The sequence below is a fragment of the Ambystoma mexicanum genome, chromosome 10, assembly GCF_040938575.1.
Source record: "Ambystoma mexicanum isolate Mex_15411 chromosome 10, UKY_AmexF1_1, whole genome shotgun sequence".
Lineage (NCBI taxonomy): Eukaryota > Metazoa > Chordata > Amphibia > Caudata > Ambystomatidae > Ambystoma > Ambystoma mexicanum.
This window is the reverse complement of record NC_090932.1, coordinates 938,172,874-938,199,268: the sequence shown is the minus strand read 5'-3', so window position 1 is coordinate 938,199,268 and position 26,395 is coordinate 938,172,874. Positions and strand designations below refer to the sequence as shown.

Sequence of the window (26,395 nt, the reverse complement as noted above, 5' to 3'; positions counted from 1 at the left end):
GGCAGGGGTATTAAAATGTAGGGACTAAGGTCTTTATTAGATTGGAAAGGGAGAAGGAACCCTCTAGATCTCTCGTGAGACACAATTGATGTCCACAACGTTGTCCTTTTATATAACGTGGACATCATGTGCATTAATGAGACCTGAGCTACTAATGCACATGGCCCACCATCGAACAGGCGACCCTCTGCCCCCTCCCCCGGATATGTTTTCTTTAGAATACACAGAGATGAGGGCCTAGTGGGTGGCAGTCATATGTAAAGAACTGGGAATCTATCAAGGTAAAACAGAATGTGCAGGCTGTGATCTTCTACACATTAAACTGCTTTCTGATTTCAACCACAGTATCAACCGAGTCTTAATTCATCGTTCCCGGGGTGAATCCTCCAAATGTAACGATGACTTTGTAGATACTGTAGCACCTTTGTTGACTACCAATTCTGCTTTAGTGATCTTTTAATTTGTGGAAAGGTCATGCTAAAGATAGCAATGCTCTTGACCTTTAGAAATCCTTAAACAGTCACCATATAACAATTCACAACTTTGAACCCACGCATACGAAAGGACACATCCTTGACTAGGTGGGAAGTGGAAATATCGCCATCGATAATATAATTACTACACCATGTGTCTGGTTGGATCACTTCTCCATTCGCTTCCAGTTGACACTGCAACCTACCCCCCCCTAGAAAACATGAACCTGTGCATAAAGTGATTAGCAGGAACCTGAAAGCCGTCACAGCGCCTACCCTTTCAAAGTGCCTAGAGGCTATGACGACAAAAACCAAGGATTCCGATAGTCCGGAAACTCATCAGGACTTACAATGATGAAATCCTAAGTATGTTAGATAGATTGCCCCTTTGAAGATTAGACCAGTTAAGGACACCCCAAACCACCATAAATGGTTTGCCCCAGCACTGGTAGAATATAAAACCATAAAAAGGCAGGCAGAAAATACCTGGCTAAAAGAGAACACTCCTGAAAATGTAGAAATCTGGAAGCTTAAGACAAAAGAATACAAGATTAAAATTGGAGAAGTTAAGCACAACTTCTCCAACAGTCAAATCACCCAGCCTGGAAACCAAACAAAATAGCTTTTTGGACACTTGAAGTCCTGGGAGAAACCTGTCAGTACAAACCCTGTTATTAAACCTACCAACGATGACTGTAAAAGAGTTCAGAAAGCCTTTGACGATAAATAAAAAATTGCTCAAAAGCAAATTCTTCAAGAATTAACTAAGACTATTCCTGCTGTTACCCACAAAAAACCCAGTTGCAATAGCACTGGGGAAGGACTGACCAAGTCTAAAACTGCCCTCAAACCTTTGGCTGATGGAGAGCAAGCTCTCCAACAACCTCAAACTGACTGGCTTCAGGGAACATACCACGATAGAAATGTGCAACATTATGCGGGCCATGCACCCTACAAGTTGTCCGGGAGAACTTTTATCATCCAAAACCATACTTAAAAATATATTTGCCTCTTTCCTTCGCAGGTTTGACAACTCCTCCTTTCGTACTAGTAACATTCCTTCCTCCATAAAACATGTAGCAGTCACTCCGTTGCTAAAAAAAGATGTCCTAGACCCAAACGATGCGGCCAATCTGAGGCCTATTACCAACACTCTTTTCTGAAACTTGAGGACAAAGTGGCCACACTGCAACTACAAGCACATGTGTCAGAAATGGGTATTTTTCATAAACAATAATCAGGGTGCCGCAGTTCCCACAGCACCGAGAGCGCTCTGCTGGACCTACAAACACATATGCTCTCTGGGTTGGAGTCTGGCAAGTCAGGCCGCTGATGTTATTAGATCTATCAGCAGCTTTTGACGTGCTAGATCACAGGATCCTGCTGGATCGGATGGCCACTGTTGGAGGTCTCTCAAAGGAGGCAATAACTTGGCTTAAATCTTTTCTGGAGGGAAGTAGCTCCCGAGTACATTGGGGTGACAGCGCATCCGATGCAGAGATTACTGCCTGTGGAGTCCCCCACGGGGCTTGTCTTTCCCCCCTGCTCTTTAACATCTATATCATTCCATTATGCATGGAGCTTGAAAATCTGGACCTCTTCTTCTGAAACTATGCAGATGATTTCCAGTTGGCACTGGAGGTCTGTGGAGACCATAAAAAAGACCAACATAAACTAGATTCAGTTTACTTGATGGTCAAAAGCTGGATGTCTACCAACTGGCTATGCCTTAACGCCACTAAGACAGAAGAACAAGTTACTCTCTTACCTGGTAACGTTCTTTCAATGGGATGGTCCGACGACGTCTTCCATATCTATGACAGTAATCACCACAGCTGTGCTGCTTCGGAAAATCTTTCTGCGTCCTGCGCCGATGACGTTGATACGCCGCCCTCAAGGAGCTCCTCCGACGGCCGACGTCACTGGATGTTATAAGTAGGACGCACGGCGCCCGTAGCCTCAGTTGTAGTTTTTTCCCAGAATGTGTGGCACTAGTCTTCTACAAGTCTGACCACACAAAGCCTTGTGGAAACGTAAGCTGCAATCGCATTAGAAATTCTGTAGCGGGGAAGGCAGGGAAGGAGCGATATGGAATACGTCGTCGGACCATTCCATCGAAAGAACGTTACCAGGTAAGAGAGTAGGGTACAAGGATTGTGGACTCGCAACAAGGTACCTGTGCGCTATTTATCACTGTTAGGGTCTAAAGAAGAATGAAATCCAAGGGACGGTGTGAGCAGCAGTCCAATCCCGGTCAACCTGGCCACACAGGTTGATATATTAACAATTTTTTGATGTGGGGGATGGAATTGCGCTAGACACCATTGAGCTAAGAGACAACAATCAAAATACAGTATTTTAATGGACTGAATTTAAAATACTGTATTTTGATTGTTGTCTCTTAGCTCAATGGTGTCTAGCGAAATTCCATCCCCCACTTCAAAAAACAGGTAAGAGAGTAACTGGTTCTTCGAGTGGATTGGGTCCTCTGACGTATTCCATATCTATGACAGACTCCCAAAGCAGTACCAATGCAAGGAAGTGGGAAAAGAATTTAGAAAAACAGAAATTTAGAATGCCCAATCAAATTGAAGAAAGGCCAGATCCTGCCCCCGGATGGAATCGAGGGAGTAGTGACGTACAAAAGTATGTACCTTAAGTCCAGGTGGCTGCATCACAGATGTTACGAATAGGAACACCCCTCTGTAGGGCAGTAGAGGCAGCCATACCCCTGGTAGAATGGGCCCGTAAGCCGACCGGTGGGTCCTTACCCGCCAAGTGGTAACACTCAGAGATAGCCAAAATAATCCAGCGAGAAGAACAAGTTACTTTCTTACCTGGTAACGTTTTTTCGATGGGATGGTCCGACGACGTATTCCATTTCTATGACAGGTAATGTCCACAGCTGTGCTGCTTCGGAAAATCTTTGGCGTCTGCGTCCTGCATCGATGACGTCGATGCGCCGTCCCCGAGGACCTCCTCCGACGGCCGACATCACCCGATGTGATAAGTAGGACGCACGACGCCCATAGCCTCAGTTATAGTTTTTCCCCAGAACGTGTGCCACCAGTTTTCTGCCAGTCAGACACACAAGGCCTTGCGAAACGCAAGCTGCAATCGCAAAAGAAATTCTGCAGCGGGGAAGGCAGGGAGGGAGCGATATGGAATACGTCGTCGGACCATCCCATCGAAAGAACGTTACCAGGTAAGAAAGTAACTTGTTCTTCGAGGGGATTAGGTCCTCCAATGTATTCCAGATCTATGACAGACTCCCAAAGCAGTACCCAAGCAAGGAGGTGGGAAAGAATTTAGAATACAAATTTTGCATGCCCAATCAAATTGCGGAATAGAGAACTGATGGAATCGAGGGAATAGTGAGGTACAAAAGTATGTACTGAAGCCCAGGTGGATGCATCACAGATGTGACGAATAGGAACTCCCCTCTGCAGAGCAGTAGACGGAGCCACTCCTCTGGTAGAATGGGCCCGCAAGGCAGCCAGAGGGTCCTTACCCGCCAAGCGGTAACACTCGGAGATAGCTAAAATAATCCAGCGAGAAAAAGTCTGTTTCGTCACAGCTTGTCCCAAACGCTTTCCAGCGTAACCAATGAAGAGTTGATCGTCCACTCTGATTCGGGACATGCGTGAAATATAAAAGCTTAACGCTCTCCTAGGATCAAGACTTTGGAGCCTCTCCTCTTTCTTACCAGGATGTGGAGGAGGATAAAACGCCGGAAGAACAACCTTCTGGCCTAAATGAAATTCCGACACCACCTTCAGAAGAATGGAAGGACGAACTCTAAGGACCACCCTGTCCTTATGAAACACAGTGAAGGGTGGCTTAACTGAAAGTGCCTGCAACTAACTCATTCTGCGAGGGGAAGTGACGGCAACCAAAAATACAGTTTTGAGAATTAACAGTCTCAAAGGGCATGAATGCAAAGGCTCAAACGGAGCACCCATCAGAAACTTGAGAACAAGGTTCAAATCCCAACCGGGCACCTGGAAAGGTGACGGAGGGAACACATTAGTGAGCCCTTTCAGAAACTGAGAAATTAAAGGAATTTAAAAATAGGAACACTTCAGATGAGCGCTTAAATATGGACAGCGCCGCCAGGTAACCTTTAACGGTACCCACTTGCAGGCCCCTGTGGGCCAAAGAAAGCAAAAAAGAGAACTAGAGGAATGTCACATGAAAAAGGATCCACATTCTTAACCCTGCCCCAGTCGCAGAATTTACGGCAACGGTACAGGGACTTTGTTGCTGGCCGTCTGGCCGAGAGCAACACCTCCATCACGTCTTCAGGGAGGTCCCAATCCTTATACTTCAACATTTCAGAAACCAAGCGTGAAGGTTGAGGGATCTGACCTCTGGATGGAGAACCTGATCCCCCCCCCCCTCCCGTGAGAGCAGATCGTCTCGGTAGGGAAGACGACGTGGAGGGCAGATGGACAAGTCGAGAAGGTCCGGGTACCTCGTCCTCCAGGCCCACGCCAGAGCAATGAGGAGCATCCGGGAACCGAACCTCTGCAGCACTTGCGGAATGACGGGGACTTGAGGAAACGCGTACAGTAGTGGGAATGACCACTCCACCATGAACGCGTCTCCTAAGGCTCCTTTCGGAGGAAATTCCCGCTAGCAGACCCTCTCGCACTTCCGGTTGACACTGGAGGCGTAGGGATCCACTTGAGGGGTCCCCCAAAGGGCGAAGATCTCCAGGAGAATCTCCTGAGCCAGCTCCCACTCGTGAGAGATCGCGCTCTGCCTGCTCAGAGCGTCCGCCCTCTCGTTTTCGTCTCCAGCCAGATGAAATGCCGAGATCGAAACTTCCTGCTGGATTACCCAGAACCAGAGCTGCATCGCCTCCCTGCACAGAGGAAGTGACCCTGCCCCCCCCCCCTTTTTGTTGAGGTAGTGCATGGCCACCGTGTTGTCCGTCAGGATCAGGACATTCTTCCCTTGCACAGTCGGCAGAAAAGCCTTCAGGGCTAGCCTGACGGCCCTCAGCTCCAACAGATTGATATGGAGTCTGGACTCCGACAGAGACCAACGACCTCTGACTCAACTCGTTGGCATGAGCTCCCCATCCCGTGAGGGATGTGTCCGTCACGATCATCACCCCCGGCCAGGGTAGCCAAAATGGAGCCCCCTTCATCAGATTGTCTTCGACGGCCCACCACAGAAGGTCCTCGATGACCGAGGACGGCACCTGAACAGGGTCCGACATCCTGCCAGAGGACTGAGACCACTGGAGCTTGAGTGCCCATTGCAAAGATCTCATCCGCAACCTGGCCTCCGGCACCATTAGAATGCAGGATGCCATGAGGCCGAGCAATCTCAATAACTCAAACGCTGGGCAAGCTGAAACTTGTGCACCATCTGCTGAATGTGATGAGCCCTCACATGGGGAAGAAAACACTGCCCCAGGGACGTGTCGAGTACTGCTCCGATGTACTGGAGCCTCTGAGCTGGTGTCAAATGGGACTTCTTTAACCCCTTAAGTGCCAAGGATGAGCTATCTCGTTCTTGGCACTGGGGAGGTAATCCCAAGGACGAGATACCTCGTCCTTGGTACTTAAAGGGTTAAGTTGAGGGAGAAGCCCAGATTGTGGAGGGAGTGGCAGGTGCCTGACAGATGATCCAGGACTTGCTTGGGAGAGTGCGCCCTGATCAACCAATCGTCCAGGTAGGGGTAGAGGTGAATCCCCCATTTCCTGAGGTGCGCTGCCACCACTACCATGAGCTTGGTGAAAACCCTTGGGGCGGAGGTCAATCCGAACGGCAGGACCCGAAACTGAAAGTGCGAGTCACCAACCGCGAACCTCAGGTACTTCTTGTGCGTTGGATGTATCGGCACATGAAAATAAGCTTCCTTGAGGTAGAGAGACACCAACCAGTCCTGAAGTTGAAGGGCCTGGAGGACTTGAGAAAGAGTAACCATCTTGAACTTGTCCTTCCTGAGGAGTTTGTTCAAACCGTGCAAGTCCATGATGGGTCTCAATCCCCTGTCTTTCTTGGAAATCAAAAAATAAGGGTAATACCATCCCTTGTTCCTCTCCACTACAGGCACCAGTTCTAATGGCGCCTTTCTCCAGCAGGGATTGAATTTCCTGCGCAAGGAGCGGATCCGGACTCTTCAAAGAGAGATTCCACCGTGGATTGTCTTGAGGCCTCTGCCGGAAAGGAAGACAGTAGCCGTGAGTTATGATTACCAGAACCCACAGATCTGAAGTAATGGCGCGCCACTCTGCAAGATGCTGCGCCAGCCTTCCCCCAACCGGCGAACCATGGGACATGGCCTCATGACTGAGCTGCTGCGGCGTTGCCTGAGGACAAGGAGGCAACAGCCCGAGCAGCCTTGACACCTCGAGTACCTTGTTTTCCACCACTGGCACTCCTATGGTGGCCCCTTTGACTGGCAGCTCCTCTCACTTTACCAAAGGATGAGTAATAACGAAAGGAACCTCCCCTCCATTGCTATCCCCTAGGACGAAAAGGCAGCGGTTGTCTAACTGCAGCGCCCAACGACTTTTCTGCAGCTTTTGAGGTCCGCAACCTCTCAAGGCTCTCGTCAGCCTTGCTGCCAAAAAGATGTCCCCAGTCAAAGGGCATGTAGAGGAGCCGGGCCTGCACATCAGGAGCAAACCCCGACTTCCGCAACCATGCAAACCTGCTTATCATGGTGATCGCCGCCATGGACCGGCTGACGCAATCTGCCATGTCCAAACCCGACTGAACGGCCTCACACATGGCATCCTTGCCATCCTGAACCATGGCAAGGAAACCATCCCGTTCGTCCCCTTCGGGAATATGTTCAGCCGCTAAGGAAACACAGTTCCACAGAGTGTGCGTGAAACAGGACAAGGCACATACAGAGTTGGCCGCCTGAAGCGCCATACCCCCTGAAGAAAACACTTTCTTCACCTAGCCGTCAAAACGCTTGTCGTCCCTATCCGGAGGGATGTAGGATACGACGCCTGCTTTGCTGAGGCCGTAGCCGCCTGCACCACGAAACTCTCCGGAGTGGGGTGCTTGGACAAGTAGCGAGGGTCGCTACTGGCTGGGCGGTATTTTCGTGGCAAAGACTTGCCCACTGCCGGGAGACTCTCCGGAGCAGTCCAAGCCGCCGCCACCCACATCTGATAAGCCATATGAAACGGCAGTACCGGGTCAGTTGGTGGCCCAAGGTCGAGGATATCCGTAAGGTCATCCTGAAGAAACTCCCCGGGGGGAGCAGACCATCCCCAAGTACTCGGTGACCCTCGACATAAGGCGCCGAAACGAGGATTTAGCAGGAGTACCAGGCTCAGGCCTACAAAACTCCACCTCCGGAGAGGTGTCCAGCCCACTAGCATTGTGCAGGGACTGCCTCAGGTCCTCAAATTGGCTATGGCCTGAGAGAATCTCGTCTGGCACCGTATTAGGAACCATGCCATCATCAGAGCCCTCATCCACCTCTGAAATAAACTCAAGATGGCGGTAAGAAGGCACAGAATGTGAACCAAAGCCATGCTTGACCTTGGCCAGAGCCTTTCTAGGGGGTTCCAACGAGCCTCGGGGTACCCCCATCGACGCAGCCTCGAAAGGCGTCGAGGGCATCAAGTAAATCGGCATTGACGCCGAACGCGGCACCGACAGCATTGATGGCGTTGACACAGGCCTCGAGGCCGGAGCCCCGAGCGTGTCCTTCGACAGCCAGGGCGCCGGCGATTTCTTCAGAGGCGGGGCCTCAAAAGAGTCCGACGACCTCGGCGTCGACGTCTTCCTCGAAGACATCACAGGTTCACACGTCTCGAGCGAGTCGAGGACCGGGACCTGGAATGACGAGAACGATTCCCCTTGTCCGAGCGGGACCTCTCCCGCGAATCGTGCCGGCCATCTGAGCCGGAAGGCGTGTGAGCGGGGTCTCTCGACCGATCACGACCGACCCCACTCGGACGGACCGGTGCCCTGCGATTCGAGAATCACTAACATTTACTTCCCGAAGGAAGCCCATTCCTCCGGCGTCGCCTGCTTGGTAGGGTAAGCGACCCACCGACGGGCAGAGTCCTCGGACGAGGAAGGTGACCAATGACGGCGCTTCCGGGAGTGCCTCGAAGAGGCAGAGGAGTGGCGGGACAGACTCCGGGACCAAGACCCACTGGACTTCCGAGGACGACGCGGAGAGTCGCCTCTCGAATCGTCCGTCGAAAGCCCTGCAGACCTCGACTTCCGTGGCTTATACACCTTAGCTACCGATAACTTCTTGTGCTCCCGCAATGCTTCAGATGTGAGCGACTGGCACTCGACACAGTCATCTGTGTCATGGGCCTCCCTGAGGCACCAGAGGCAGGCGTTGTGCGAGTCCGTCACCGACATCTTGGACCCACAGTCCCCGCACTTCTTAAATCCCGGACGCGGGGTGGAAGACGGAGTAGACATCCTTCACGAAGAAGAAACTTCACAAAACGAACATGTTTGAAGAACCGAGAAACAGAAACTCCAAAGAGTTGAGGCGCACCGAGATTCCCGAAGCGAACACGTTTGCGGAAAAAATGCAACTGAGGCTACGGGCGTTGTGCGTCCCACTTATAACATCCAGTGACGTCGGCCGTCGGAGGTCATCGAGGGCGGTGTTATCGACGTCATTGACGCAGGACGCAGACGCCAAAAGATTTTCCGAAGCAGCACAGCTGTGGTGATTACTATCATAGATATGGAATACATCGGAGGACCCAATCCCCTCAAATTAATCGTATATGGCCCTAGGCAAGCCAGAGAGAAGCTGAGCCCTTCCTACACCAGCTTCCTGATTGATGGATGTCAGATCACAGTGGTACAGAAAGTGAAGACACTGGATACTTATCTGGAGGCCAGCTTGGACAACAGCACACATGTAGATGCCATTGTAAAAGGCACAAATTACCATCTGAAAGTGCTTCACCAAGGGGCCACTTTGGTCTCTGAGGAAAACCGCAAGAAACTGGTTTGAGCCATAATACTCCCGAGAGTGGACTATTGCAATGCCCTTTTAGGGGGAGCCAAGAAGGCAGACTTTCAAAAACTCCAAAAGATTCAGAACGCCGCTGTGCATCTGGTCTTTCAGATGAATAGCCTGGAGCCTACATCAGCAGCCAGGAGGACCCTCCACTGGCTGCCAGTTTCGGCCAGAGTACAGTTCAAGCTACTGACCATCTGTCACAAGTGTGTCTATGGTGACGCTCCCGTATACCGTAAGAACAGGCTGAGACCTTATATACCAAGTAGGACCCTTCGATCAGCTAAGGCTTGCTCCCTACACGTAGAATGAGTCAAAACAGCAAGTGGCTATGGCCGTGCTTTTCACGTCCAGCCCGCACGGGACTGCAATGCCCTACGTGAATCTTTAGGAAACTTAGCTGATCACCTGGCCTTTCGGAAACAGTTAAAGACCATTCTGTTTGCATAATCTTGACATAGCTAACCAGTAAATTTAGTTAGGGTACTGTTATTTCTTCTCTTCCTTGTTTTATGGCGCCTGAATGCCCTCAGGCTTTGGCACCTTATAAATAACATTCTCTACATTCAGCTAAACCCTCAGGGCCACTAGGTAGATCTATCAAGAATCCACCTAGACAACTGACCTTTCCAAGTCTGAAAAGAAATCTAAAACATTATCCAGATCAGAACGGGGGCTGAGAAGGCTCTCGTCTCCGGATGCAGAAACAAAGCCATTTGGTCCAGTATGGGGACCGGTAGCAAGGTTTCCTGTCTGCATGAATAGTTCTGTGGCTATTCAATGATGTATTAGAGGTAAAGAACAAAAGGTGTAGCTTCTCGAGTTCAACTAGGATGGCGAGCAGTGTTAGGACAGTTTTTCTGAAGTGCAACTAAAGGCTTAGCAAAACCATTCACTGAGACAGTACAAGACTCCACTCTTAGTAGAAGGCTGTACCACCTGACTATATGGTAGCATAATCCGAGCAGCCAGGCTTATCTTAGAGGGAGAGAGGGATGTATGAAGGTACAAAGAACTTGTAGTATACCAAAGGCTCAACAGAAACACTGACAACCAGAAGTATTGTAAAAAAAAGGGCAATTATAAATACAAGTTAGGCCAAGTTAAGTCTTGGGTTGAGTACTTTGTCAGAGTCAAACACATTATAAAAACACAACACAATGATTGAAGGTACACACAACAAAGCATAACCCTTGTTCAGAATACTAACAGTATTTCTAGGGAAGTGGGACCTTATCAAACACATTTAGTACAGGACACCTATTTATGGTTTGTAAAACCAGGATTACTTTCAGTAATGCAAGGGTAGTAGACCCTAGCAGGTGTGCAGTGACACTTGATTAAGGAATCACTTAGTAAACCAGGAATCACTTAGTAAACCAATCTGCAAGTATACTTTTCTGAATAGTGGAACACTATTTCACGGAACAGTAGAATCCTATAACCACATTCAGGATAACAGTTATATCTAGGTAAGACCTTTTGGTGTAATATACAATTACAGTTGCTTTTCAGCTCAGTGGAACACAGACGAAGGTTCACATTGATTTACGATCGCACCAGGCAGACCAAGGTCAGCTACACCTACAGAACACTTTCTAAGAATGGCACACAGCTATTCTTGGAATGTAAACCTTAATGTTCTGATATACTACTCCATTTGCTTTTCAGGTCAGTGGAACACAGACAATAAGGTAAGCAATAACTTTCTAACTTATTTTAGGATGGCCCATGGCAGAACAAGGTAAGTAAAACCCATATACGGAGCGATCAGCAGTTTAAGGGTAGGTATAAACCTCAACTATTTTAGAATCTGAATAAAACAGACCAGGGCAAGCATAACCCAATGTTACGCTTTAGAATGACTCAGTTAGTCCAGGTAGGTAAGATCCAAGGCAGACTTATTCCAGACCGGCAATACAGCAGGTCAGGAGAAGCAAGACTTAGTTGGTGAAGGAACAAGTTACTTACCTGTAACTATTGTTCTCCAGCATGGGTCTGGCATGGATTCACATACTCATGAACATTCCCAATTGTCAGGCCGGGAATCCTCGGTAAAAGAAAAAACTGTTGTACTTTCACTTACAAACTGTATTTCTCCTCTAAACCAATCACTGTACTCTGGGACATACTGCCCCCAGCCAATGACAGTCCTCTCCTTAAGCCCCTCCTCTGGCAGCCATCTTCAAATTTGGCAAGCACGTAAAGTGGCAGTATGACCAAGAAGAGCAGCAGAGGGGTAGGAGGGAGGGTTTGCATGCCAGACCCATGCTAGAGAACAATAGTTACAGGTAAGTAACGTGTTCCTTCTCCAGCATGGAGTCTGGCATGGATTCACATGCTCATGAATAAAGAATACATACCAGAACAACATTACACAACCACAGGAGGTGGCAAGGCTCAACAGAAGCAATTGCTCCAACCTCTGGAACAGGCTCACCTCAAGCCTGGTTCGTAGCACTGCTTGGCCGACTTTGGACTCCTCCCTGGAATCCCTGTCGACACAGTAGAATCTTGTGAAGGTGTGCGTGGACCTCCACATAGCAGCCCTGCAGATGTCCAGCAGGGGCACACCAGACAGGAACGCAGCAGTTGCATCGATCGCTCTGGTGGAGTGGGCTCTCGGACGGCAGGGCAGCGGTCGGTAGGCCAAACGATGACAGTGCGTGTTGCAGCCAGAGAGCCACCTTAAGGTGGAAGCCTTGGACAAGGCCTTCCCATGGTTCATAGGACCAAAGTTCACAAACAGTTGTGAAGTCTTCCGAAAAGTCTTTGTGCGTGCCACGTAGAACTTTAGAGTATGAGCAACGTCCAGCGAGTGCAAAGCCCTTTCAGCCAGTGACAAAGGCTATGGAAACACCAAAGACTTGTTGAGGTGGAATTCCGACAGAAACTTCGGCACTGTAACTGTGCTAAACTGTATTGTCTGTCTTTTTGGGGCCAGTATTCCTGTGAAACTCTGCTTTACACAGTTTGGCTCCTGCAGGTCAGCCTCCCCGTTCCTGTTCGAAAAGGGGTTCCATATTAAACAGAAGGCTTGTCCGATGCCATCTGCACCAAAAGAGGCACTGACCATGCTGAACGTGACGGCCTGGAACGTGAATCCGTCGGTTTCTTTGTCCTGTGCGTCTACTCCGGCATCAGCACCGTTTGCCACGAGCTGAGGCACAGCCTATCCAGCGTGGACGGCGCAGAACACGTCTCCCTCATGTTTGGTTCTTGGGTACCTGACAGCAACCGCTTTTTCCCCATTCACACACCCCTTCCCGTATCGAGAGTCTGCCGGTCGGGTAGATCACGAGCTGTGGAGAGATAGTCTGCCACCAATTAGAAGGCAGCCAGACGTTGCATGGTCATAAATGTAAATGGTTGTAGTTTAAGAAACCAGTGTAGTATTCTGTGATTTAAGTTTTCATGAGCAGCCAACAACTGCAAAGGGGCATGATGGGTATAAAGGTGAAGGATCGACCCAATACATAATATGGCAAGGACTCCACCGCCCACTTCATAGCTAGGCATTACTTTTCCGCCATGGAGTATGGCAGCTCGTGAGATAGCAGTTTCCGATTTATGAAACAAGACAGGTCGGAGATAATCTGGGGTACCCTGTGATAGCACTGCCCCGAGTCCACAGCCAATAGCATTGGCCTGCAGAAAATACTGTTCTGTAAATTTAGAACATCTCCAGAAAGGATCTCTTTCAGTCGTAGAAAAGCTTGTTGAGCCCTTATTGCCGGAGACAATTCTCTGTTATGATGCAATTTCAGGGCGTCTCTCAGAGGTGCTGCTATCAAAGCGAAATGTGGTATGAACCTGCGATAGAACCTCACAAACCCCTAAAAGGCACATATACTTTTTTTTGTGTGGGGGTAGAAGTATCTGGAAAATCGCTTTCACTTTGTCCACTTGTGGTCAAACTGTGTGACAAAGGTACTTTGTTACAGGTTTGCAATGAAGATCTTTTTTATTAACAAAATAACAATATTTGAATCAGATTAAAGAAACAAATTGCTTCTTCATAAAAGGCCAATAATAATAAATAATCAACAGTAGTAACTTCAGTTTTCAATGCTAGTGTTCTGGAAACAGAGACTTTGTAATACAGACGCCACCATAGGTAACTATGCATTTTATTCACCCTCAGCATGCAGGCAACAGATTGATTGAATGCATGAGAATCTTTCATTTGTGAAAAACAACAAATTAGTTTAAAATATCCCTGCCTATCCAATTCTTTCTACTTCCCCCATTATTCAAAATATCACCCCCCTTACTCAACAGACATGTCAGAATTTCAACAGCATTTTAAACTCAATTGCAACAAACTACTTGACCTTCACATATATACTGCTTGTAAACAAAATATATGTTCAAAATGTCTGGAGGCTAGATCCCTTCAGTGTGGTTTCTAGTTAGCATGTAAAGCGTACCCTTCTCACTTTCAATGGTAAGCTTTAAACAGCATGAGAAAGCGTAGCGAAAAAGCACCCGCTCCCTTTGGTCTGGAACAACTTAGCTTTAATAACAGTATTCTACTCAATGATGTACCGAGGAATTACCTCAATTATATTATTTTCTAGGTATGTACACAGTGAGATGTCCATTGAACTCCCTGATAAGTCTTCTGCTTTGGACGTCTTTGCACAGAGAAAGAGTGAGGGGATGTCACTGTAGATACACCATGGACCTAATCCATACATTATATAATGTTTTTCCATAAGCACATACACTTCTGAAATCTTTCCTAACTTCTTGGGATGCTCAATCAGTTGATGTATTCGCACCCCTCAGTACAAACAAAGAACAGGGCCAGGTTTCAATCGAATTCCCCTTATAGTATAGTATCACTCCCCTGAGAATTGTTTCTCCTTTCGGACATACCTACATATGAATTTCTTTTGGCTTTATCAAAGACAGGTAGGCACCCTCAACGCCTGGTTCAATTCTCCCCATCTAGGAACAGGTGGGCATCAGTCGGCAAGATGTGACCAGCTTTCCTACACAGCCTGTCTGCTATTTCTTACACAGAAAAAGGCTTGGTACTTCAACTCCTATTGGGTCTCACTTTGAGGTTGCTGCTAATCCAAAATGGGTCCAAAAGGGGAGCAACCTATTCATTCTCCATCCTCTTATTAATTCTTCTTTTTCTCCATCATTGAGTGAGTGTTAGTTTCCATCCCTGAGTGTGTGTTGAATCTTACATAGAACAGTAACCCTGCCTTTTTAAGGTGTGGGCACTTTCCTCATTTTAATTGGTCAATTTATGTGATTGGACAGGCTTCCAAAAGTGACATTACAGCAGACATCCCCCACCGCAGTCATTGTGTATAGGTCCTTTTTAAAAAGAGCAATGTACCAGCGGAAGGGTGTTTTGAAGGTATTATGATGGTTTTGCATCATATCTGTATTGTGTCATCTATATTGTTTGTTTTTTATTATGTATCACTGCTTCGATTGCGTTGTTACTATTTATGTATTGTTGTTGTATTCTGCTGTGTTTAATGGATTTGTACATCCGAACAAACATATTGACTGAATGTATGTATCTCAATGAAGGAGGCAGGCTGGTGGGAGTAACTTCTACACACAGCTTCCCTCACATTTAATGTGATGCCATCTCACAGATGTCTTGCTTTAAATATTGCCACATACCAAATGTGTTATTTACACACATGACAACTTTACTAATTTGTCACCAGATTCCTCTCTCGCACAAACAAATTGATGCTATTCTCATTATAAGAATTGTGCAAAATAGTGAATCCCACTGTCAAAAAAGGAATTTTTCCTATACCAAATATTAAATAGTATCTGCAGTTGGGTCGGTCAACAAAAAAAGCATCTGGAGCATTCAGTTCTTCAGCTAATCTTTACAACGCAGGGCCTGGAAATTAGGTATTCGAAGTTTAAAATCCTTGAATCTGTAGATCTTCAGATAACCCTTGCTTTTCCAGATATTTTCTTTTCTGCCTTCATGAGGGCATGGCAGATCATATTAGGCACCACAGATCTGCTGAACTCCCAATAGTTCATTATCTTAAAGCCACCGGACACACATGCAACCCATTTAAACGCCACCCCAGTATGGATTTCCCTTTCGACCTCTCTGTGACAAAGTTGCAGGCCAGTCATTATTTTGGGTCAACCTCCATTAATTGTTCCTTATCAGGCAAAGGAACTGTTTTAACATCTCATTTTGGGGAAGTGGCATAGGCAGAAAGAATACAAAATGCCAAGAGTTCAGTTTTGGCTCCCTTTAGTGTGGTCTCATTCACACCTTCAGCTTTTTTAAATGATTGCATTGATTTTACATTTTCCCCAAAAACACAGCAGCATAACATGCCCATTTGTTTTTCTTGAAACCGCTTTTCCTTCTCCTCCGGTTACGCTGTTCCCCATTGTAACAAAGATTGTAGGTTATTTTCTCGTACTTGAAATGTTCATCTCAGGCCTCATCAGTTCTAGTCCTATTTGGGTGACTGCAAAACATTTCACATTTGTTTTCGCGTTTTTCCAACTGCAGGGCGCAGGCCGCAGCTTATGGGTAGTTTTTTAAATGACGCCTTGCGCTCGGCATCTTTTCCTATGCGTTATAAATCACAACAGTAAATGGGTCAAATGTTCTTCCCAAATACTGCGGAAGACAATGTCATCTATGTAAGCTGCTGTGCATCTTCATGAAATTTAAGTAACCAGTCCATCAACCTTTGGAAATTTGCCACCGTCCTGTGTAGACAGAAGGGTAAAACCTTAGATTCATATAGTCCCTGTGGACTGGCGAATTATGTTTTTTTTAATCTTGTTCTCTTAAGGGAATCTGCAAGTAACCCTTAGTTAAAACTATAATACTGAGGAATCGGACCGTTCCTAAGCTTGGAGGGTTCGTCCACCCATGTCATGTGATAGGTTTCATACTCAGATGGTGTTGAGCTGTCTGAAATCCATACAAAATCTGGTTGATCCATCACGTTTTGGTACTGTGACTAATCCCAGGCTATTGTCACTGCTTCCATGGGGCAAAACACTTCCCATGAGGCGAGGGAGTTAAGGCCGCTACCCGATACTCAGCGGGTGGATCTCATGGGAAGGGACACCCTCCATGGGACCAGTGGCAATCACTTTCGGAGAATATGGTATTCCCCTCCCTCATTTGTGACCCCCTCCTTCCTTTCACCTCACCCAGCACACTGTAGTTCCCCATATTTCTATCCTCCAATGCATAGTTGAAATCCTGAGAAGAAGAATACCTTATCAGTTCAGTACTGTGACGAGGTGGAGGGCTGGAGCAATGAAGAATACCAAGCGAAACCATCATCCGCAGTCTAGTTTCTGGAGACTGCCTATTGGTTCACCAAAGTACAAAATAGAAGGACTGTCATTAGTCAAGCGGAACCGAGAGTGAACTTTGAACGCTGCAGACGGAGAGACACAGGAAGAAGCTGTGGACCGAGACGACTGCGAGGCAGTGCCAACGGAGCAGGAGGTGCTGCCAAGAACCAGCAGACCATGAGAAACTGAAGCGATTCCAAGTGCACAGAAGACTTGGAATGCCTCCTGGAAAGAAGCTGCACAACCTGAATCGCAGAAGCCGGGACACGGACAACAGCAAGAGTCGCAAGAGTAGGATCGAAAGGTTGCCCAGAGAGTCAGAGCCCGAGAAGGATGCTATGCAACGGGAACCCAGAAAGAAGACACGGTTGCTGCCTGGGCCCATGAGAGGGGCTGGGAGTAGAGCAAGGGAAGCCTTAAGAGGGTCAGGGACCCAATGAGAACTGAAGTTGAAAATATAGTCATAGTCGAAGTGGAAGTTGATGACTATACAGGTCAAGTCCACAAGAAATATATATATATATTTTTTTATTGTACTGTATCAAGTTTGGTCCCCGACGGTGACCAGTGCCGAAAATGACTGCCACAAAGTCTTTTGGTCTGTCCTTTGGCCATCTTGTCCTTAGCCTTCCCCCAGGTCGAGCTGACCCAGGACTTACTTGGGCATGCAGCCTCCCACAAAAAGTGCATCTTTTGCGGGCTCCTGCATGTCATGTGGTGCTAGTGCCCAGGAAGAGGAGTGTGACTATCTGGTCCCACTACTGGTGCCAGGATGTCTGGTATGCCTGAATGACTGAGACCACTGTGGGCCATGCATGTAGAGAGCAGATATTCCATTGGTTATTCAAGATTTGAGCGTGAAATGCATCTTGGATAAGAGAAGGGGAACTGCATTCATTCCAGGTCATCTACTGAAGTTCATTCCGAACTACAGAAGGAGCCAAATACCCTCAGACGCAGAAGCAGACCTGTGGAACCGCCAGAGATGCACTGGAAGGTTTGGCACCCTGAGCCTTCTCCTGTCCCGTTGCACCCCTTCTTTTGTCATCGATCTTAGAAGGCCTGCAAGGGCGCTTTGACCCTTTGGAGTAGAGGGAACAACTACTCTCGGCACCTCCCGATTACCCGCCAAAAGAGCCTTCTAAGAAGTGTTCCTGGGCCGTCCAGTGAGCTGACCAGCGCCACCCAGGGGTACCGCATAGAAGCGCCACCGTTCCGAGTTACTCAAGACTTGTGAAATCGCTAGCTGGTGATACTCTGCCCTCTTCTGCCAAATTTCGCAGTCCTAGCTCCTCTGGGTCACGATCCAAGTGAGTGCAGCACGCCGCAAGTCTTTGGGATTGCTGCTTCACTACGTTGTAGTGACGGTGGCTGTAGGTGCCTTGAAGCCTGCTGCACCAGAATTTTCTTCCCCTCTTCTTTGTGAGCTGAGAAAAGGCTACTGTCCCGTCACGGACGATCATCCAGTCCCGCAGCCGCTGAAAGCCAAAGCGCTGAGAAACTGCTGAGCTCGAATCTACAAGTGACCTCGACTAAACTGCCTTAGTGTGCCGAGGGGGGCGGTGAGTATTTGTTTCACTTACCGCTGGCCCTGGAACAACTACGCACGATAATCCTTTAAAAGATACTCATTTTGGCTGGGTTAGCCTGCACTGCCTAGCTATTCCTGAATGTCGAAAGTCACTCTGCCTGCAAGGGTAGAACCTCTTCGATTAGTGGAAATTGATTCTTCATCACCTCAAGCCCCTTCCAGAACTGCTACAGAGGTACGGTTTTCGCTCTTGACCACGACTGCACAGTGTTTTACTGCTGTACTTTTGAGCGCAAGGATCCCCACTTCGTAGGGTTGGACTGCTAAATTAGGGTTTGGATTCTGAAGATCGCCCAATGCAATAATGTGTTAACCTCCCCTTCTATTACAGGTTGTGGATGTGTTTTCCCCCCATTTTACATTAGGCTAAAAGCAATTGTATATATGTAACATAATGATACGCTTGTGTTATAATTGTTTCTTATTGCTGTGGTTATTCATGTTTGATTATTAGGCCTACAATAAATGTATATGTATTTTTGATATACATCTGTCTAAGAGTAATCTGTGGCTCGTGTTCTTCCGATCACTCTCACCCCTCCTGAGACTTCGTCTTGACAGCCGCAAAGTTACCTTGATAGGCCTGGCTTGTCCAGAAGGTTCCCCCTGTTCCATTAAACTAGGGTGGCCTCCTAAACTTCTGCCCACCAGGTCAGAGTTTAGAAATCCATTTTAACAGAATATTTTTAAACAAGTTTTGTTGGGTCTTGTGTGGGGCTAGATGTCCACCGGAGAGATGATCTTGGGCTAAAAAAAAACAGGATTCCGCTATCTAGTTTGAGTATCAATAACTGTTCTTTTTCTTGCCCATTAATGGTGTAATTCAAAAATACCAGCCGTTTTCTTTTTTGTTTAAACCAGGGTTCTTCGCAACTTTCTTATCCGTGCTTTTAATTGACCTTCTCACGGGCGATTCAGAGTATCATCTGTCAACAAGTTGGATTGTAGCGAGGGCACTCTTGTCTCCAGGTTCCAAACTACGAGAGTAGTATGGTTAATCTAGCTTTACAGAATCGTTTCACGTCCCTGACCATTTTCCACATTTCCCTTGTCCGCATATCAGGGCCGGTTAGTTCTTTCATATAAAAAGGAGCTTTAAGTAGCCATTTGTTTTCCACTTCTTTTAACAATTTGCTAAACTGGGGTAGGTCTGACCCAATAACCATCGGGCGGGTAGGGAAGGTAGAATGGCAGCCATCATCTTGGCTTCTCCATCCTTCACTTTGAGATTAATGCCCTTGACGGATATGTTTTTACATCTCCATATATATATTTTATCTGTATTGGATGGGGTTTGTCTGCCTCGTTTTTACTCTATAAAGTATAAAGTACAAATGATCAACGCTTTCATGTCACACGCCAATAACTTCAATATATTTCTGGTATTTAGCTTTTCAATTTATTCCACAAAATATATTTTAATTCATGCAGCAGAACATTATTTCTTTAAAAAAACAATTACCAACGTAAGGAAGCTCTTTTAGTACAATTGCATTGCTGACATCCATGAATTACCTTTTACGCATTGAATCGTCCTATTTGAATTTACATGTTACTCCACACTCGCTAATTATCTATATATATATATATATATATATATATATATATATATATATATATATATATATATATGATACATTACTCACCGTAATCTTATTTCTGATGCTTGTATCTGCTTAGATTCACATGCTGTGCATAGGCCGACATCTAGTGGAAGCTGCAGAGTATTCGTTTGTTTTTCGAAACTCGAAAATGGGGCGTCGACACAGGGCGTGCCAGTAATACTATCCCTAGTGTGACGTCCACCGTACCCATGATCCCTCACACATGTAGGACCCGCAGATTGTATTTTTTCTGACATAAGGTAGCATGAGGAGTAGCGCGAGTACAGATTATCCAAGCAGATAGATAGGTAAGACTACAAGCATCCATGCGCCTTCTCTCAGAGGGGAGGAAGGGCAGGTGCATGTGAATCTAAGCAGATACAAGCGTCAGAAATACGATTAAGGTGAGTAATGTATCCCTTCTGAGGCTTGTGGAATCTGCTTAGATCACATGCTGTGCAGATTAGCGAGCAGTGTTAGAAGAAGGAGGTGGGATGTGAGAAGGGTCATAAGCGAACAGATGTTTTGGAACTGCTTGTCCACTTGAATATCTGTCTTGGAATGAGTGTCAATGCAGTAGTGCTGAGTAAAAGTGTGAATAGAGCTCCATGTAGCTGCTTTGCAAATGGTGTCAAGGGGTACATTTGCAATGAAAGCCAGAGTGGCCCCAGTGCCTCTTGTAGAGTGGGCTCTTGGCGTAAAAGGCAGAGTTTTTTCAGAAAGGGAGTAACACAGCTGGATACATTTGACTATCCATTTTGAGATGGCACCTTTAGAGACGCAATCTCCCTCTCTGCCTGTAGCTACGGAGATAAACAGTTTGTCTGTTTTTCTTAGCGGTCTGGTCTTGTCTACATAGTAGAGGAACGCTCTTCGCACATCTAGAGTATGTAGTTTCACCTCAGAAGAGCTTTTGGGTTCTTGGAAGAAGGCCGGTAGCTCAATGGACTGGTTAACGTGGAATTTAGAAATGAACTTAGGTGATAACCTAGGATGAGTTCGTAGAACCAGTTTATCCTTATGAATAGTAATGAAAGGATCCTGCACTGACAGAGCCTGAATTTCACTGACCCTTCATATGGATGTAATGGCTACTAAGAAGGCAGTTTTATAGGTTAGGTGTTTGAGACTGGCTTTATGCATGGGTTCAAAGGGGGGGGGCATGAGTTTAGCAAGCACCACATTAAGGTCCCATCCTGGTGGTCGGTTCGAAATTGGAGGGTATAGTCTCTTTACCCCTTCCATAAATGCTTTAACCACTGGTACTTTCCACCACGACACCTTGTTATGGGAGGTGGTTTAGGCCGACAGCGCCGCCAGATGTACCTTGAGTGAATTAAATACCAATCCTGCGTCCAGCAGGTGGAGCATGTAGGTGACAATACTGGAAGGGGTACAATCAACCGGGTTGATATGTTTTTTCTGGCACCAGATAACGAATCTCTTCCATTTATCAAAGTAACAGTGTCTTGTGTTTGGTTTCCTTGATTCTTTTAGGATATCCATACATCTCTGTGATAGATTGAGATGGCCAAACTATGACTTCAGGAGCCATGCTGCCATGTTCATTGAGCTGGGTTGAGGATGGACTGTCTGACCTTGGTGCTGGGATAGTAGGTTGTGCCAGCACGGGAGTCTGATGGGTTCGCACACTGCTAGTCTGCGCAGGTGTGGGAACCACGGTTGTCTTGCCCGCATGGGAGCAACTAGGATGAGCTTGATCGATTCTCTGTGCATCTTGTTGACCACCTTCGTCATGAGAGGCGTTGGAGGAAAAGCGTAAGCAAACATCCCTGACTTTTCATCCACAGGGCGTTCCCCCTGGAGTCTGGCTGGGGGAACCTGGATGCAAATCCTAACCATTGTCTGTTTTCGCTTGTGGCGAATAGGTCTATAGTGGGGAAACCCCACTGTGAGAAGAGGTCTTCTACGACTTCTCTGTGCAGACCCCATTCGTGTTCTTCTGGGATGGGATCTCTGCTTAAAGCGTCCGCTAGGGATTTCAGATACCCTGGAACATGTTGAGATGACAGGTAAATGTTCCGTCTGAGTTCCCATGTCCAAATTTTCTGTGCAAGCCTGGACAGATTTGGCGAACGAGTCCCTGCCTGCTTGTTTATGTAAAACCTAGCTGTCGTGCTGTTTGTTAAGATCTGCACTGACAGGTTCAACAGGTGGGGTTCGAACGCTCAAAGCGCTCTGAAGACTGCCAGAAGCTCTAGCAGATTGATGTGATTCTTGGCCACTGTGTGAGACCAGAGACCCTGAGCTGTGTGGTGAAGGAGGTGTGCTTCCCACACCGATAGGGACGCCTCTGTAGTGACTACAGCCTGTATCGCCGGATCGAAAAAGGGTTTCCCCTTTGACAGGTTTTCTCTCATCCACCAGTGAAGACTTTGTACAAGTGTTGGCAAAACGACCACTAGATCGTCCCACTGACCACTTGCCTGAGACCACTGTTTCGCCAACCACTTCTACATGGGTCGCATGCGCAGGCGCACGTGTTGAACCAGGTAAATACATGACGCCATCATGCCTAGCAAACGCATCGCTCTGCCACCCTTATCTGACGACCCGACTGATATTGAGGAATTTGCAGTAGTATATTCCGAATTCTTTCCTCTGATGGAAATGCCAACCCCTCTTGAGTGTTTAGGACAGCTCCTAGGAACTGTTTGGAGGTGCTTGGCACCAGGCATGATTTTTTCTCGTTGATAGAGAAACCCAATTCGACAAGGAGGTCGATAGTTCATTGGATGTTGGATCTGCAAATTACTGGGGTTTCCCCCGTACTGAGCCAGTCGTCCAGGTAAGGGTACACTGGGATTGCCTCCCTGCGTAGGTGTGCCGCCACCACCGCCAGTACCTTGGTGAATACCCTTGGAGCCGAGGCTATACTGAAGGGCAGCACCTTGAACTGGTAGTGCTGACTGTTCACCTTGAAGCGAAAGAATCTTCTGTGCGGTGGGAACATGGAAATATGAAAATAGGCATCTTTTATGTCCAATGTTGCTATGTAATCCCCCCTTTTTAAGAGGGGGATTACCGCTTGGAAAGTAGTCATGCAGAATTTTTGTGGCTTGACATACTTGTTTGCAGGGCGTAAGTCTAATACTGGGCGCATTGTTAAATCTTTTTTTGGCACAATGAAGTAAGTTGAATAAATACCCTTGTTTACCTGGTTGCCTCGGACGAGTTCTATCGCGTCCTTTGCGAGACGATTGATGATTTCCTCGAGAAGGATCTTTTGGTGGTCCAGGGAGTGTATCTTTTGCCTTGGAGGGTGGTTGCGGGGGGCGCTCCAGTAGTTCGATGCAGTATCCTGCGGACACTGTGGACAGCACCCATCTGTCCCATGTGATCCCTTCCCATGCCTGCGTGAAGTTGGAAATATGCCCCCCTATTGTGGATGCGTGGGAAGGGACCCTGAGCGGAGCGTCACTGTTTGCTGGGAGGCGTACCGCCTCTGCCTGGGCTGCCTCTTCCTCTACCACAGCTCCTCTTGTTACCTCCGCCGTAACTTTGGGTAGTCTGTTAGTTGCCACCCCACGATGTACCCTGCCCCAGTGCGTAATTGGAGCCCCTCTGGGAATTTTGGCCATGTGAGCGACGAAAATGACTATTCCCTCTTTGGTTTGTGGGCTTATTAGTCGATTGTCCCAGAGACTTTAGGTTATCGTACTTGTCTTTGGCAGTTTTGAGTGCCTCCTCTACTGCTTTGCCAAACAAGACATTCGGTTCCACCGGCATGTCGATAAGGGTAGCCTGGTCTCGGGTTTAAACCCCGACTGTCTGAGCCAAGCGTGCCTCTTAATGACAGTGCTCTTTGCGATTAGCCAGCCTGCATTATCTGCGGCGTCAAAGGTCGTTTTTAGAATGCATCCAGACACGGCTCTACCCTCTGACGCGATCTGGGCTAACTGGCCCTTTGGTGGTTCCGGTGCGGAGGCAATGAGAGCAGCTACCTGCTCCCACTGGGGGCAATTATAGCTTGCCAGCAGAGTGGTGGTATTGGCTATTCTTGCTTGGTAAGCGGAGGTGGAGGCCACTTTCCTTCCTAGACTATATATTTTTTTTTGCTCTCCTTGTCTGGGGGAGCTTCAGATGATGCTAGTGGAGTACCCGCTCTTTTCCTGGTGGTAGTGACTACCAGTGAGTCAGGCTGAAGTTGACCCCTTGTGTAAAGTGGGTCGGACTGGGCGGCCCTGAACATCTTTTCAATTCTGGGGTTGACAGCCCTGGTGAGATTAGGGGTGAGGAGGGAAGGATCAATTCTGCGTTGGATGGACTTCAGAATTGGAATGGCTTGGTCAGTGGGTTTTTTGTCCCCCATGATCTCCTCTGCAAAGTCCCTCTCTTCTTGAGCACCCTGAGTGTCTATGTGAAAGTGCCCTGCAGCTTTAGCTAAGACCTCATTTAGAAGGGGCTGGTTATCTACGGGTGAGTCAGTGACCTGTGGTTCTTTGCAACAGGAGAGTCTATATTGTAGACTTCTGCCTCGTCTTCCTCCTCCTCATCTCCATAATAATCGACCCACATTTGGTCATCCAGCATCTGTATGTCTGGATCTTCAGCATACTGATGGTAAGGTTGAATGTAGTAAGGGTCTGAAATCGGGCCCTGAGCTGGAGTCTCAACCCGAGGTCTCTCATTAGGAGGCTGAGGGTCTTTGGATCCTGAAGGAGTAGCGTTGTCAGGGGTACTCTGATAGCTTAGAAAATGCTCTGGGTTTTTCTCGTGGAAATCAGCCAAAGAAGACTTTCTTCTCATCACCCCGTCTACGTCCTCAGTGCTCCATTCTTTGGAACTGGGGATGACAACTTCCTGTTGAGGTTCCTCTTCTATTCCCATATCCTGAGGAGTGGGAGGGATAAGTTTGGGTGTAGTGACAGGGACAGGGGTCTTGGATCTATCCTTATCTGAAGACCTGTGTTTGTCCTTGTGTACCTGGGGTGCAGAAGTTGTGTGGTGGCTTTTTCTGCTGTTTGTCCCCTTTAGCATGAGTAGAAGTGTTTCCCTGATGGTTTGACCTTCTCTGAATCTTTCGACACCTGGCGTCGAGATTCGGGGGTGTGTATGGTACTCTCTGAATCTTTAGAGTATGAACGTCGACTCTTGGAGGCAGACGCAGATCGGGCTGCCGGAGCCGACTAAGCGTGCAGCTTGGGGGTGGAGGTCGGATTTGTCTTCCGACGACCATACCTCCGTGACTTTGGGGAGCGAGGCACTCTTTGCAACTGTGGACGGTTGCCGTGTGTCGTGAGGCGATCTCCACCTGGAACGCCCAGAGGACACTGATTCTGTGGACCACTCTCTACGTGCCTCCTTTTTGTGAGAACTAGACACGCGTGTCGAGTCTCGGCTGGGTTTAGTGTGTTTAGGTGTAGTAGTCTGGGTAGCGCTTGTATCGCCGGGTGCGATCCCAACTGCCCCGCCGGACAATCCTCCGAGGTCGGGGACTAGCGCTTGGGTGTCTTTCGGCGCCCCTGTGCCCTCGCCGTCCGAAAGGGCGGCGGTGCTGCCATCACTGAAGGATCCCACCACTTCCATGGCCTCGAGCTGCCTGCCGAGATGGGCCCAATGTTTAGTGGAGAGGTCCTTTAGTGTCTTTGCATTAAAAAGGCTACACGCTCTGGAGTTAGCATAGGGTTGGTCCCTAGGCAAACAGATTAAAGGTGGCGTGTTTGTCAACCCAAGGGTACTTGCGGTTGCACTTGGGGCAAAATTTAAATGGCGTACTCTCCATATGTTACATTATGGCAGCAGGCTAGTGTATGCAGGAAATAATAACGAGTGGGAGTATGTTTCCACCCCCACTCTCCCTACTTGCAGGGCTGAGGCCAGAGGTCTTCCGAGGCCCAAAGTCCGTCATGCAGTCTTGACGGTTGTTTGTTCTTTGGACCGGCATCGATCTTCGGGATCTTGACGTGGAGGTGAAAGAACGGGGAAATTAGATGATTTTTAGCAAAATAGCAGAAAGCCAGGGAATTCCGCAACAATGCTTCCGACGAGTATGGCGGAAAAAAACAATCCGAGGGTCCTACACGCCTGTGGGATCATGGGTACAATGGATGTCACACTAGGGATAGTATTACTGGCACGCCCTGTGTCGACGCCCATTTTCGAGTTTCGAAAAACTATAATACTCTGCAGCTTCCACTAGATGTCAGCCTATGCACAGCATGTGATCTAAGCAGATTCCACAAGCCTCAGAAAAGGAACAAGTTACTTACCTGTAACTGTTGTTCTCCAGCATGGGTCTGGTATGGATTCACATGCTCATGAATATTCCCCGTCGTCAGGCCGGGAATCCTCAGTATAGAAAAAAATCAGTATCAGTTTCGTTTCTGATCTGTCTTTCTCAGCAGTAACCAATCACTGGTCTCTGGGTCATACTGCCCCCAGCCAATGACTGCCCTCT

General features: G+C 47.7%; 1 protein-coding gene across 12 annotated transcripts in view; it reads right to left on the bottom strand.

Moving 5' to 3' along the window:
• The window catches only part of TBL1XR1 (TBL1X/Y related 1), a 1,277,138-nt gene that overhangs the window by 431,748 nt on the left and 818,995 nt on the right, over window positions 1–26,395 (bottom strand). The window lies entirely within an intron of this gene.